The 15,360-nt window shown below is 45.9% G+C and overlaps 2 protein-coding genes across 3 annotated transcripts in view; both read left to right on the top strand.

The window, feature by feature from the left end:
* Positions 1–15,360, top strand: part of AGBL4 (ATP/GTP binding protein like 4) — a 1,364,734-nt gene that overhangs the window by 1,123,315 nt on the left and 226,059 nt on the right. The window lies entirely within an intron of this gene.
* Positions 1–15,360, top strand: part of BEND5 (BEN domain containing 5) — a 49,735-nt gene that overhangs the window by 1,266 nt on the left and 33,109 nt on the right. The window lies entirely within an intron of this gene.

Genomic DNA, 15,360 nt, shown 5'->3' with positions numbered 1-15,360 from the left:
CCAATTTTTCTAGCTTCCTTTGCTTTCTCACATTTAGCCTGAAAGATGAAGCCAGCATGTTATATTTAAATGTGGCAGATAAAGAAACTGGCTTGAAACCGAGAAGTGACTTGCCTAGGGTCCCATGGCAAATGAGCAGTGGATGAGAGCTCTGGCCCATGACCGTAGTTCCTTTCCAGCACCTCCTGTGGCCTCTGGAAAGTAGGTTTGCACTTGAGGAGCGGAAGAAGAACTAAAAACCCACTGGCACCCCGGGTTCTTTTTGACAGACCGCATTTTCACCACCCCCTGACAAGCCCTAGGGTGCAGTGGTGTAGACTCATTCACAACACCTGGTGACAGCTGGGTCCTGGAAAACAGAATGAGGAGAAGTATGTAGAAAAGGGAAACCTGTGTAGCTGATTAGGTTTTATTTTGTTTGTTTGCTTGCTTTTCATTACCTGAGGGAAGGGACTAGGTGATTATTCCCCAAGAGTATAGGCCTGAGGAAGTTGTAACTAGGTTGTAATGTCAGCTTCACTTGGGCTGGAAGAGAAGAAAGTAAGTTTCTTGATGATTATTATACTCCTAGATCTGAAAGGGCCTCAGAGGAGGGAAGCACGTATACCAGAAGGAGCCAGTGGTATGTATGGGACTTGGTGTGTAATGACTGTTTTCCTCTTTTAGAGATTGTTCATTCATCCGTGTATTCATTCAGCAACCATAAACACTGCTTGGCTCTTCAGGCACCGCAGAGGGGCTGTGAGGCGGTGGCAGCCCTCACGGACTCTGATTTTAAAAATCGATGAAAGTCCTCATAAGTGAGACATGGAGTTCTTGGTCTGAGAACCATGGGTTTTGAATCTATAGACTGTTCATCCTCCAAGTTGGAATGTTGATAAATCTCTGGGGTTATTAAACACAACAACACAAGAAATCTAGGCAACATATGGAAATTGGCAGAGCAGATCCAGAGAAGAACCGTGGCGCCAGTTTGAGGAAAGTGAGTTGAAAAACGCTCTCCCCCACCTCTTCACTTCTTTTTTGGGAGGAGACAGGGGAAAAAAAAAAACCAACTTGAGGTTGGCTAGACCACATTTCGAATTCCAATCAGCTGGTTAATTTTTAAATTGGAGCTGCTGCCCTGTCTGCAGATCTGGCTGGAAGGGCCAGGGTGGGTTTGGGGATTCATTCACCCTGAGAGAACTCTCCCGTGTGTCTTGAAACTCCATCTTGACTTGAATGTGGCGGCTCTGAGAATCGCTCGCAGTGACTTCCTCTTAAAGAGCTCGTCTTTTGGCATCTCCAGCTATAAATACCACTGTGTCGTGGCACCGAACGTGAGGAGGTGAGCTGTCCAGGGGGAGGCAGAGATGGCTTTATGTTTGTGAATTGGCCACGAGTAGTTGATCCCTCTCTGGCACCAACAGCATGGGTTCAGGGGCAGCTTTCGGGCTACCTCATGGCTGTTGGTGAGTTCATGTTGTTTACTGAGTGTTTGCCCAGACCCCCCAGAGCTGTCTTCAAGTGTACCTCTTCTTGAATCCAGGAAATGTCGGAGCCAAGTGCTGTGGGACGTTGCATTTTTCCAGCCTGTGGTGGTTTATGCCATGGTTTCATGTGTGTCAGATTCTGTGCTATCGCCCTCCTGTCAACAAATGGCGATTTCAGTCCAAGGGAAAAAGAAACCTACTTTTATTGATAGGTTTGCTATGTGCCTGTGCATTGTCCCCGCTAGTCCTCCCTGTGACCCTGTTGGTAGAGATCGCTGTTGATATTATTTCCATTTTATAGATGAGGACACTGAGGCCCAGAGACTGGCCTGCTAATAAAGGGCAAAGCTAGCCTCGGAGCACAGGCCCTGCTTGGCACCCCCCTTTGTAAAGTAGCTGATGTTCCCATCAGCCGCACAGCGTGCATGCAAGAAGTTCAAGCAAATGGGAGAAATGACCATGAAGCTTGGAGCTCAAGGCAAGTTTTCAAGCCAGAGTTTTCATTTCTGAGTTTTCAAGCCCATTCTGCTCTTCCTCTTCCTGTCTTACCAGCACCCCTCCTACAGAGCACGCACACCTCGCCCTCTCTGCCGTCACTTGTCATTTTACTGAGGAAATCTCCAAGGAGCTTCCATCCTCCGTAGAGGAGCTATGTGTCCCATGACTTGGTTTACCTTTGGTCTCTCCTTGCTCATTCTCCTTTATTCGCCAAACAGGATGTGGAAAGGAGAGCTACCCATGTGGAGAACTCGCCAGTGTCTAACTGCAGTCCGGCCTGCTACTGGGGCTCTTGGTATTGAATTTGGTGGTTTCTACTGGGCAAACACTGGTTTCTCTAGGCTCAGAGTCTTACAATACTATGTCGTTCTGTCCAAGCACCTGTGCTCTGTTATTATTTGGAAGTGCTAAATTCCTTTTGTTGTCTAATGCCCCCTTACGACTTCCTATGTGCCAGGCCCAGTGCGGTAGCACCAGGGCACCAGTACCTCGACGTACTGGCTTTAAAATGACAGCACGACCCAGGGCAGACGAGTTCACTTTTCAGGCCCTGCGAAGTATAGATTTTTGTCAGGGGCAGACTGATGAAGAAGCAAGAGGCATCATCCTCAGGGCATATGGAGCCTCAGGACCCGACAGAAGTGCTAAGTAGAGGTAGAAGCCAGGCACTGGTGGGGGAGGGGCAGAGAAAGGGCCGATTCTAGGTGGGCTGCACAGCTCCTCCCTTCCCAGCTCCACTACCACTGCCTGCGTTCAGTCCTGTAGCAGCTTTTATTTGTGTAAACCAGTGCAGAGGCCCTCCAATTGCTCACCCCGTCTCCAGTCTCTTTTCCAAGTTGTTGTCGGAATGATCTTCTAAAACACAGTCTTGGGCCAATTCACCTCTCTCCTTAGAACCTTCCGTAGCTCCCTGTTGCCAACTGAATTAAACTTCAGCTTCTCTGCCTGGCATTTGTAGTGGCCCCAGCCCCACCTTACTTCTCCAGCTTCACCCACCCTTCTCATTTTCCCTAGACCTGTGGTATTTCATGCCATCTTGAGAACACACCCGCAGACACTCCTTTGAACCAACCAAGACGGATTAATCATTGTCTGACATGGGGCCTCTGCCCAGGAAGCTCACCTCCCAGTGGGGAAAGCGAACATGTGACATGTTTGTGGTCCAGTGAGCTGAGGGCTGTGATAGAGGAGGAGACAAAATACACTGGGAGCTCCCCTGACTCAAGGGTGTTCCCTGTGCTACCCTCTGCCCCCAGAGGAGACTCTCCCTCCTCAGAGCTCTCCCTTTACTCTGCTTCTCCCCTGCTTATGGATCTTAACATTTTGTGTTTTGCTTCTGGGTTAGTCATGAATGTGCCTGTCTTCCTTACCAGTCAGTGATCTCCTCCAGGCAGGGCCCTGCCTTCCTCGTCTGTACATCCGCAGTGCCCAGCACATGGTCCGCACCAGCCAGCCCACGCTGAACTCGTGAACTGCGGGAAGACAGGTGCATTTATTATGTTTGGGGAGTGGAAGTCGGGAAGGACAGGAACCTCTGTGGCAGCAACTTGTTTTTCAGAGCAGAAACCTGCAGTGGGATTTTGAAGTTTCATTCAATGTTGTTCATCTGGAAAAAGTCAACATTCTTTATCACTCCCTTGACTAGAAAAACCCCACACTTGGGGGAAATAGCTTCCAAAGCCACGTTCTTCTTGCTTTGGTAATTTTAGCTCATTCAGGGCTCAGGTCCCAGCTTGGCATTGTCGGTCCAAATAGATCATTTGCTCCAGAAATGCTTTGGAACTTCTACAAAGTTAGCAGTGAAACAGGGGACTAGCCGATTTCATATGCAAAGATTGTTGCATGTCATCGGTGGGAGACTGCCAACGAAAGGATTTATTTTTTTTAAAAAAGCGAGTGAAAACTTTTAATTTAGGTTTTGACATGTTCTGCTAATACACATTGGAGCAAAGATTGGAACTTGCCTGCTGTCATCTGTTGCAGATTCCACTGAAATGTTAACCATTGAAGGCTCAGTCTGATGTGATTTGTCTTATTCAAGAACCACGTATTTGTTACGATGAACTGGTATGTACTACAGAGTACTTCAGAGTTCTGGTTCACAGGATGAAAGAAAAATTGCCCCAAGCAAGCTGAGGTCATACTCTTTTGTGTGGTGTTCTGTTATTCAAGAATACAGTAGTTTTTATTTTTAAAAACACACCAGAAAAGTGGAGTTCATGTTTAGATCTTTGACTCCAAGATTAATTCTCTTTCCGCTGTGCCTACCTGCTTTGTCTTACAAGCTCCTTTGAGAGAGAGATGTGTGTACTCTTCATTTTAAAATGCTTACCAGAAAAAGGGCACATGCCCTGGAGAGGTTTTCTTTGATTTATTTAAGTTTTGTAGGTATTGAATTATACTAGGTGGGCCACCATATGCTGGAGGGAGATGCTGGGCGAATGGGCATTGTTTTTTGTTTTCTAGTACTAATTTACTAAATATTTGTGAAGTACTCACCAGGTTCCAGGTTCAGTGCTAGGAATTTCTATATACTCTGTCTAAATCCCATGAGATAGGGCTACTTGTTTGACCCGGGAGAAGCGAGCTATTCAAACCGTCGTCTAGCAGGAACTGTAGGCGCCAGGCAATGGGCTACGTCTTCCCACATGCTCAGGGCTTGTGGAGAAGTGTGAGTCAGTTCATACAGAAAGCATGACGCCTAAACTAAGGTGGCGATGGTCGTGATGCGTCTGAGATGGACTAAGAAAGGAGACTCCATGGAACTTGGCAACTGCCTGGTTGTGGTGATCTGGCCTCCCCTCCCTCCTGGGGAGCTGTTGGTGAGAAGAGGAGATGACGAGTTTAGTGTGAGACCAGCTGAACCTTAGGGGCCCTTGAGACATCTGGGTGGATGCTCCAGGAGAGCAGTTAGGCACGTGTTCAAGGTCAAGGCAGCAGGCTGAAATTGGGCTGAAGATGCCAATGTGGAAGTCATTAGCCACAGGACTGGTGAGGTCACAGCGGGGGAGGGTGCGGAGTAAAGAATCATGCAAGGCAGAATTGTTCAGAACACCAGCTTTTAAGGGCACAGCTGAAGAATAAGAGCCCAAAAAAGGTGACTGGGAAGAAACAGCCAGAGATGGACGGAGAATCTAGTGATAACCAGGGCAGATGGGTGTCCAGAAAATCAAGCTAGGAGAGAGGTCTTTAGATCCCAGATCTTGGCTTGTTTTTGTTTCTCCTAATTACATACAACTACTTCTTCCTCTGAGCTATTGGTTAGACATAGAGTAGGCCAGCTAAATACGTACGCAAGTGAAGAAAAAATTTGCATGGGATGATATTTTGGTAGTTTTCAGTGTCTGAGTTTTGCCCGCAGTGGTGGAAGGATCAGGCCTGTTCTTTGGGGTCCAGAAAACAGAGTTGAATACAAAGAGTGGAATTCATAGGGGTTGGTAGGAGCAATGTGGTAATAGCAGAGAGAGCAGATGAACAATTGAAAGGGCTTCCAGCATCGTGTTGAGTTCCTGATCACTGGAGGTGGCAAGCACGTCAAGAATATTCTGGAATGTAATCCTGCCCTATGGGAGAATTTGGTTAGGTAACCTCTAGGTCACTTCCTTAAATATTAAGGAGGAAGTGTTAGAGAACTGAAAGGAGATGTGCTTTGAAGTCAGACAGTCTGGGTTCCAATGGTAAATCTGCTACAAAGAAGCGATGTGATCTTGGGGAGATTAATTCACCTCTCTGAGTCTCAGGTGCTCACGTGTAACATAGGGATAGTAGTCAGCTGCTTACCCACTGTGTTACTTAGCACAGGAATACAGTGAAGTGTCTGGCACATAGTAGGTGTCCGCTAGATAAGGCAGCTGTTAAGGACCGTGGTAGCTAGGAGTTCCTGGGAAGAGAACGGCTTGCTTAGTTGTGCGTGCCACCATTGGTAGAAAGGACTGACTTAGCGGAGCAAGCACANAGAAATGCTTTGGAACTTCTACAAAGTTAGCAGTGAAACAGGGGACTAGCCGATTTCATATGCAAAGATTGTTGCATGTCATCGGTGGGAGACTGCCAACGAAAGGATTTATTTTTTTTAAAAAAGCGAGTGAAAACTTTTAATTTAGGTTTTGACATGTTCTGCTAATACACATTGGAGCAAAGATTGGAACTTGCCTGCTGTCATCTGTTGCAGATTCCACTGAAATGTTAACCATTGAAGGCTCAGTCTGATGTGATTTGTCTTATTCAAGAACCACGTATTTGTTACGATGAACTGGTATGTACTACAGAGTACTTCAGAGTTCTGGTTCACAGGATGAAAGAAAAATTGCCCCAAGCAAGCTGAGGTCATACTCTTTTGTGTGGTGTTCTGTTATTCAAGAATACAGTAGTTTTTATTTTTAAAAACACACCAGAAAAGTGGAGTTCATGTTTAGATCTTTGACTCCAAGATTAATTCTCTTTCCGCTGTGCCTACCTGCTTTGTCTTACAAGCTCCTTTGAGAGAGAGATGTGTGTACTCTTCATTTTAAAATGCTTACCAGAAAAAGGGCACATGCCCTGGAGAGGTTTTCTTTGATTTATTTAAGTTTTGTAGGTATTGAATTATACTAGGTGGGCCACCATATGCTGGAGGGAGATGCTGGGCGAATGGGCATTGTTTTTTGTTTTCTAGTACTAATTTACTAAATATTTGTGAAGTACTCACCAGGTTCCAGGTTCAGTGCTAGGAATTTCTATATACTCTGTCTAAATCCCATGAGATAGGGCTACTTGTTTGACCCGGGAGAAGCGAGCTATTCAAACCGTCGTCTAGCAGGAACTGTAGGCGCCAGGCAATGGGCTACGTCTTCCCACATGCTCAGGGCTTGTGGAGAAGTGTGAGTCAGTTCATTCAGAAAGCATGACGCCTAAACTAAGGTGGCGATGGTCGTGATGCGTCTGAGATGGACTAAGAAAGGAGACTCCATGGAACTTGGCAACTGCCTGGTTGTGGTGATCTGGCCTCCCCTCCCTCCTGGGGAGCTGTTGGTGAGAAGAGGAGATGACGAGTTTAGTGTGAGACCAGCTGAACCTTAGGGGCCCTTGAGACATCTGGGTGGATGCTCCAGGAGAGCAGTTAGGCACGTGTTCAAGGTCAAGGCAGCAGGCTGAAATTGGGCTGAAGATGCCAATGTGGAAGTCATTAGCCACAGGACTGGTGAGGTCACAGCGGGGGAGGGTGCGGAGTAAAGAATCATGCAAGGCAGAATTGTTCAGAACACCAGCTTTTAAGGGCACAGCTGAAGAATAAGAGCCCAAAAAAGGTGACTGGGAAGAAACAGCCAGAGATGGACGGAGAATCTAGTGATAACCAGGGCAGATGGGTGTCCAGAAAATCAAGCTAGGAGAGAGGTCTTTAGATCCCAGATCTTGGCTTGTTTTTGTTTCTCCTAATTACATACAACTACTTCTTCCTCTGAGCTATTGGTTAGACATAGAGTAGGCCGGCTAAATACGTACGCAAGTGAAGAAAAAATTTGCATGGGATGATATTTTGGTAGTTTTCAGTGTCTGAGTTTTGCCCGCAGTGGTGGAAGGATCAGGCCTGTTCTTTGGGGTCCAGAAAACAGAGTTGAATACAAAGAGTGGAATTCATAGGGGTTGGTAGGAGCAATGTGGTAATAGCAGAGAGAGCAGATGAACAATTGAAAGGGCTTCCAGCATCGTGTTGAGTTCCTGATCACTGGAGGTGGCAAGCACGTCAAGAATATTCTGGAATGTAATCCTGCCCTATGGGAGAATTTGGTTAGGTAACCTCTAGGTCACTTCCTTAAATATTAAGGAGGAAGTGTTAGAGAACTGAAAGGAGATGTGCTTTGAAGTCAGACAGTCTGGGTTCCAATGGTAAATCTGCTACAAAGAAGCGATGTGATCTTGGGGAGATTAATTCACCTCTCTGAGTCTCAGGTGCTCACGTGTAACATAGGGATAGTAGTCAGCTGCTTACCCACTGTGTTACTTAGCACAGGAATACAGTGAAGTGTCTGGCACATAGTAGGTGTCCGCTAGATAAGGCAGCTGTTAAGGACCGTGGTAGCTAGGAGTTCCTGGGAAGAGAACGGCTTGCTTAGTTGTGCGTGCCACCATTGGTGGAAAGGACTGACTTAGCGGAGCAAGCACATGTAAGAAGCAGACAAGTTTAAAATTTAACTTCGTGTGTTTTAAATCCTCCTGGGGCTTGGCTTCAGCATGAAAGGCTAGCGATCCCCCGGTATGTTTTGTCCCTTTGTGACCCTATGCTGGGGCCATTTCTTACCCCGACAAATGAGCCAGCAGGATGAAGTTCCAGTGGGAGTGAGAGTGAGGAGACCTACTGAGACCTGGTTAGCAGTTTCTTCGCCTCCTTTTTGAATGGCGTCAGTAGGATGGTTCTTCTAGTGCCCACCGGGAGGGATTAGGTTATCTCTTACCCCGCCCTGCACAGAAGAGAAAGAGGCCTGGAGTTCCCTGTGACTGGCCTGCGGTCACAGAGCTGGAAGGACCTGTTGAGGATTTCTCGTCCAGTCCTTGTGTTTTACAGAGAAGAAAACCGAGAGAAAGAGGAACTGACAGCCAGAGAGTCAGTCAGAGCCAGGCCTCGAACCAGTGTCTGCTGATTGCTTTCTGCTATCCCACAGCAGGCACTCTTGCGTTGTCATGACTGGATGTAATCCTTGAAACTTGAGAATTTTGTCTGCCTTGGATTTTATAAAAACAAACACCGTAGGCTAGAGAACGCTATGTGCATGTCTTCTCTGAGGCATGTCTGTTTTTAATGCAAACATCATAAGACTTTATAGGATTTTTGTACATATGAAAAACTTGAAACTTGAGTGTAGATATTTTTTAAACAAGGCAAACCTTTGTACACATTTTACGTTTAGCTTCTCAGAATTTCATCCTGGCTAACGCACACCACATTAAACTCTCTGCTGTTGGATCCTTTGAATGATCCGGCATGATTTTATGCAAAATGAGAGTCAAGACAATCCCTCTCGCATTTTTCCTGTATACTACAAATTCTTCAGGGCTTTCTTCACTTTTGAAGACAGACTTGCGTTCCATTTTCTGTCCACCTTCCTGTTTTCTAAAATGTTATTTTCTTATTACTCTGCCCCATTAATGGGATGTTTCTCTCTCCCTGCCCCCTCAGGTTAATAACAGATACCAGGTTCTTCTGTATTTCTGAAGAGTAGCTCTACCGTATTTTATGACTTTGAATAAGGACTCTGGGGATTATTTAGAGCTTGGTGGACTTGGTAAGTTTGTAGTTCAGCAGTCTGCCATTCAGTCATACTTGTATAGTGCTCAGCTCAATTTGGAAATTTATCACAGCATTCTTCTGGGTGTAGACAAGGTCTTAGGAGAAAGGCAAGCACTTTGGAAGTTACATTGACATACTCATCATTTTATATGTGCCTTTTAGTTCAGGTGAGGAAGTTTTAGCAACTTGGTCATTTTTCTCTTGTTCTTATAGGATGATTACATGATAGGAATAGGACCTGAGTGTCATGTAGACTTGATTTGAAATGTTGTCTCCACTATATAATAGCTTTATGTCTTAGGTAAGCCATCTCACTTCTTTGAGCTTCAATTTCTGCTTCAATGGAATTATTACAGGGATATTGATATCAGTAAAGAATTTGGCGTGGGCCCTGGCACATAGTAGGTGCTTTCTCAGTATTTGTTGACTGGATGGATGCAATTAACTGATATCACATCAGCTGGAAAGGAGGAGGAAATAGTTGATGTCCAAATCCTTGGTGGTTTTCTTCGTCCTGGAAATGAGAATTAGGAAGTCAGAATGAGTAAAGGTTGTCTCTCCAGAGGCTACGTATTTGTTTGTTTACATGAGAACTGATTATTTGGTCTTAAGCTTGGAACCATTGCAAAGGCAGGTTGACTAGAGAGTTTTCCTCGTCCATGTGGTTTCTTGGAATTCCAAGCCGGAAGCATACTCCAAAGCTATATTAAAATGCTACATGAAGTTATTTGCTGTTTTAGATGATCCACACCACTGTTCACCTTCATTAATGTGACCAGTCAAGAGTTATAGCTTTTTGTCACCCTGTGTTCAGTCTCCTCCTCACACCTCATCCATCTTGCTTGCCACTGCCACATTAATCTTCCCGAAACATCTCTTTCATCGCATCTCCATCTGGGTCAGATACCTGCAGTGGTTCTCTTTGCCATGGGATAAAAGCAAGCATGGACCCGCAGGGACAGCCTCAGAGCAGCTATTCATTGAACACCTGTGACAAGCAGGGCTCTGTGCTTGGTGTTTTACATGCACTGTCTTTTGGAAAACAGTTCATCTTTTCCACGTTGCAGATAATGAAACTGAGACCCAGACAGGTTAAGTAGCTTGCCCAAGTTCCCAAAGTTAGTATGTGGCAGAGGCAGAATTCCACACGAGGACCCTCATTCAAAGGACTGCGCTGCTTTTATTAGATCCTGGGCCTCCCTCTCCCAACCATTTCTTTCATTTTTGATATGACACTGATTATTCATTAATCTTCTGTGGACTAGATGTAGATGTGAGATATCACCTTCAATCAGGATTAGGGTCAGGAAGGCCTGGAGACCAGAGGTTTGCCCCACGTGAGCCAGCAGCTCTCAGGAAGTCAAACCTTGCATTCTGGTTGGGGTTCTAGGTACATACTGGGTTNCTTGCATTCTGGTTGGGGTTCTAGGTACATACTGGGTTGTAAGGGTCCAAAAGACAAGGAACACTTAGCATTGTGTTTCTCTCACAAAACAGAGCCCAGTCAATGTGCACTGACTGCAGAAAAGGATGAATGGAGGCCCCTGGTCTTCTTGGGCCCTTATCCCTGGAGCACCAGTCAAGGTGGAGACTGATGCACATTGTGATAGAACCAAGAAGTAGTTAGCTCTCGGAGGAGCCTCAAGATCCCCCCTGGCCAAGTTTCCAGATCAGGAGGCATGGGATTGGAGGGACTATCTGCTTCTGCTCCTTTCTGGAACTCACTCTTGTCATTTCAGACCTTCCTGTACTGCTGAGCCTACCTTTTCAAAGAAACCATCCAAGCCCTGAGGCCCGGCTACAACCTGTTTCTGTTATGCCTGGCGATGATCACTGCTTTCTGGGGACTTGATGAGGACAGAGGCAACTGGCAGGAGAGTGGGAGTAGAGTGTTCTTCTGCTTTGATATTTGGACTGGGGAATTTGGATGTTTTCATCTATAGCCATCATTCATTCATGTGGCATCCATGCTGGTTCTGCCATGTTGCAGGCCAGTGTTTAGAGAGGGTAAACATGGGTTTAGTGGGTAGAGAGACCTAGATCAAATTCTGGCTCTGCACCTTCCACCTGGGTGGCTTTGGGCCATCTGTGAGTGTCATTTCTTTTTTAGTGGGGGAAAAAATGGGGCTAATAATACTTAATTGCAGGGCTGTTGTGACGTGTAGTAGAATAAGAGAGTCGCCTCATGGTGGTAGCTGATGGTAGTAGACATTCTACAAGTGGTGGCCTGTCTTTTAGTTGAAGTATAATAACATAAAATTCACTATTTTATCCATTTTAAAGTATGTACAAATCAGTGGTTCTTAGTATATTCAAGTTCTGCAGCCATCTTCACTATCCAGTCCAGAATATATTCATCACACACACACACACACAGGAAATCCCTGTGACCTACTAAGTGGTCACTTCGCATTGCCTCTTTGCCCAATGCCACTGGCACACATTAATCTACTCCCTGTCTCTGTGGATTTGGCTTTGCTGGCATTTCACACACAGGAAATCAGGCAACACGTGGACTTTGTGTCTGGCTTTTTTCACTTAGCATAATGTTTTCAGGATTCATCATGTTGTAGCATCTGTCGCACTTCATTTCTTTTCACAGCTACATAATATTCCATTGCATGGATATACCACATTTTTTACCCATTTGTCAACTGATAAACAGTTGAGTTGTTTCCACCTTTTACCTATTATGAAGAGTGTTGCTATGAACATTCACACACAGGTTTTTAGCAGATATGTTTTCATTGCCCTTGGGTGTATACCTGGAAGTGGAATGCTGGGTCATATAATTTTATATGTAACATTTTGAGGAACTGTCAGCCTGTTTTCCACAGTGGCTGCCCCATTGTACATGCCCACCAGGAATGAATGAGGGTTCCGGTTTCTTTGCATCCTCCCAACACTTGCTGCATCTCTTCTCTGATCTTTTCTCTTTTTTTGATCATAGCCATCTTCGTGTGAAGTGGTAGGTAGCTCGTCGTGTTTCTGATTTGCAGCCCCTAATGACTGATGATTCTGAGCATCTTTTCATTTGCTTCTCGGTGTAGCCTTTTTTATTATTCTTCCATTAAACAGTTTTGTTCGAGGAGTCCCTGTTGTATGGCCAGGCCTAGGGTACGGGCCCTGTCCTGAGGTTACTCACACTCCGGTGGGGAAGGTAGACCTCAAACCACATGCTTGCAGCATATTAAAACAGAGGCTACAGAGAGGTGTGTACGCTGCGTATTGGGACCTTGAGGAAGAAGGAGGAGATGAGTGGAGGCTGAGCCCAGTTTGTCAAGCAGACAAGAAGGGAGAGGGACATTCCTTTCACATGGAAGAGCATGGAGCCTTGGGTACAGCTGATGGGGGCGGGGCCTCCTAGTATCAGGTAGGGAGTGGAGCCTCCAGGCAGGCAGCTGGGCAGGTCTCCGCCTGAAAAAAGCCAGCTGCCAGCAGGCTCTGAGCCAGCAGCAGGCTCTGCCGAGCTTTGCCGTCCGCCATCTATACAGGGCTCTGTTGCTTTCAAGGCACATTGACTCAGCTGATTTGATCCCACTTGAGGTACACATTATATCTCCATTTCTACAGAAAAAGAAAAATGACACTCACTGACATAGCAAGCTTGCCTGACTTCTTGCTCCACCAAGTAGCTGCACTGGACTTGGAATCCAGGTTGTCTGACTCCTAGTTTTTTCCACACCTGTTGACCAGACTTCAGTTCCTCTTACCTTGGCATTCAAGGCCATTTATTCTCTAAGCCCCAACCACCTTAACTTCCTTCCTCACCTCTTTTTCCTGCCTGTAACTGAACCATGTTTTGTAACCATTCCAGTCTAAATAGTTTTCCAGCCTTCTTTTTTTAGTTTCTAGTCTTGGTCCCTTTTGTGTGGTCCAGATTCTTTCCATCCTTAAATGGCTCATGAGCACTGCCTGCCCGTGTACTGTTCGCTCCCCTCAGGTACTTACTAGAACTGATGTGGAAGTGGTTGTTTTCACAGCATCCTGGCAGAGAGATTGAGGCACAGATGAGGAAGCAGGATCATAGAAGTAAAGTAACTTGCCTGAGATCACTCAGGAAGTAAGGAGTCTAGCTCAAATGTCATCTCTCAAAAGCTTGCCACGGTTGCCCTGACCAAAGGGATCTCTCTTGCCCCTGAGATCCTATAGCAGTTACTTCCCCCTTAGCCAAACTCACTATTTGAGGGCTTGGATTATCTTTTTCATAGGTTTTTATCTTGTGCCCCCACAACTGGGTGCTCATGTTCCATGTCTGGGCCCCAGGCTAGAACCCATGTAAATTCTCAGTACATGTTATGCTGAGCCATAGGAGGAATGCTCTGGATGCTGGTCACAGGGTCTGGGTTCTCATACTGTCCGTGTTTTGACATTAACTTCTGTGACCTTGCACATTAGTGAGCTCTGCAGAGTGAGCCCCCTGCCTGTGTCGCTCTTCTGCATACGCGGGCCTGATCGTTGAGTGGATGGATGAGTGGAGTTCACCATCTGGAGCCTCAGTTTCCTCACCTGCACTGTGAAACCATTGAACGAGATGATCTGAGGATTGTTCTCAGTGTAAATATTACCTAGTTTTGTGCGTCTGAGCGATTGGCTCTCTCCAGCCAACCTGGCCCTGAGCTACAGAGTTTCAGCTCAGGGAGGCAGAGCCCAGCTTGTCATTTCGGTTTAGTGTCTGCATCTCAAACCTTTGCCCTTGAATTTTTCAAACTGATGACTAGTTCAGGAGCTTTGCCTTAACACATTCAGAAGTCCCAACACCACCTTCTCATCCTCCGTATCCTTTTTTTCACATGTGAAAACCCCGGTCTACCCCATTTGGGGATAACTTTTATATTTTAGCAGCTTTTGGACTTAAGAGTCTACGATGATTTGTAGGAGGAAGAAGCCACTGCTGTTTTAGAAAGACCACAGTTCCTGCTGTTGTTCAGGCCTAACTCATTGAATGTATTTTATAGGCATAAGGGAATAAAAGCAGGCCTTCCCTGTGAAAACAGAATCCAAGGATTGCTCCTCCAGTTAGAGGGAAAGGCCGTTTTCACCTCTGATCAGGTGAGGGTTGTTAACAAAGACTAGTTTTTCTTGGGCAGTTCCCTTGCACTCTACACCCTTCTTAAGTCATTCCATGATTTTTTTTAAAATTGTATCTTTACTCACTTTATGTTTAAGGAAATAAAAATGATTCTGAGCATGTTGATAGTGTCAGCCTCCATGTTCTGTTTTGTTCATTGAAAACCTGATGTGCACCAGGCGCTGTGCAGTGAGTTACGTGAATTACAGAGCAGACACCAGAGCTCCGTGAGACGAAGGCCTTGCGCCTCCCTCCTTGCCCTGCCACGCAAGAGCTGAGGCTCCCACTGAGGTCTCTCTGGCACCAGAGTCCCATCCCCTCTCAAACGGGGGCTCCCTTCCTAAGTCTGTTTGGGAAGATGTGGCATTTGACTACATTCTTAGAATAGTTGTGTGCTTATAAGCTTCCTTCTCAGCTTTACTAACAAGTTGTGAAGAGAGAAGCCTGGCTTGGGGGAAGTGTAAGAGCATGTTTAACACACACACATATGCATGCACACAGACACACACACACACTCACACATAAAGACCCTCAGAGACTGTGTTTAACCAGCTACCTGGCCACATGCCACATCCAGCATTGGGCAACATGCTAGAAAGTGCATTTGGGATATAGCAGTGGGAACCTTTGAGGAATCAAAGGAACAGTAATTGCCAGAGTTTCAACTCAAGCCCAGAACACAAGATCCCACATATTTACCACAAGGGCCAGTTCCAGGTTCAGGCTTCTACCTTTAGAAGTCTCCTCTTTGAATTTTCCCTTTTGACAGCTACAGCGAAAGACAGATCTGGGAAATAAAGTTTGACATCTGTGCAGGAGAAAAAAATTCTTTTAGATTGTCTGAAGTTGAGCTCCAAGAATGAGAAAGTGAGGAGAAGTCCTACCCCTTTGCGTCTACGTGGCACCTTCCAGTTCTTGGTTCATTTCGGTGTACACGGGTATCACACGTAAGCATGGGGTGAGATGCCAGAGGCCTGTTTCTCACTCCTGGCTCTCCCTCAGACTCCCATCTTGGGCAAGCCCCTTTTGTCCTCTGGGTTTGAGTTCCCTCATCT

Source organism: Ailuropoda melanoleuca, chromosome 2 (assembly GCF_002007445.2).
Source record: "Ailuropoda melanoleuca isolate Jingjing chromosome 2, ASM200744v2, whole genome shotgun sequence".
Classification (NCBI taxonomy): Eukaryota; Metazoa; Chordata; class Mammalia; order Carnivora; family Ursidae; genus Ailuropoda; species Ailuropoda melanoleuca.
The sequence above is the reverse complement of the archived record's forward strand: the minus strand, read 5'-3'. Positions and strand labels throughout refer to the sequence as shown.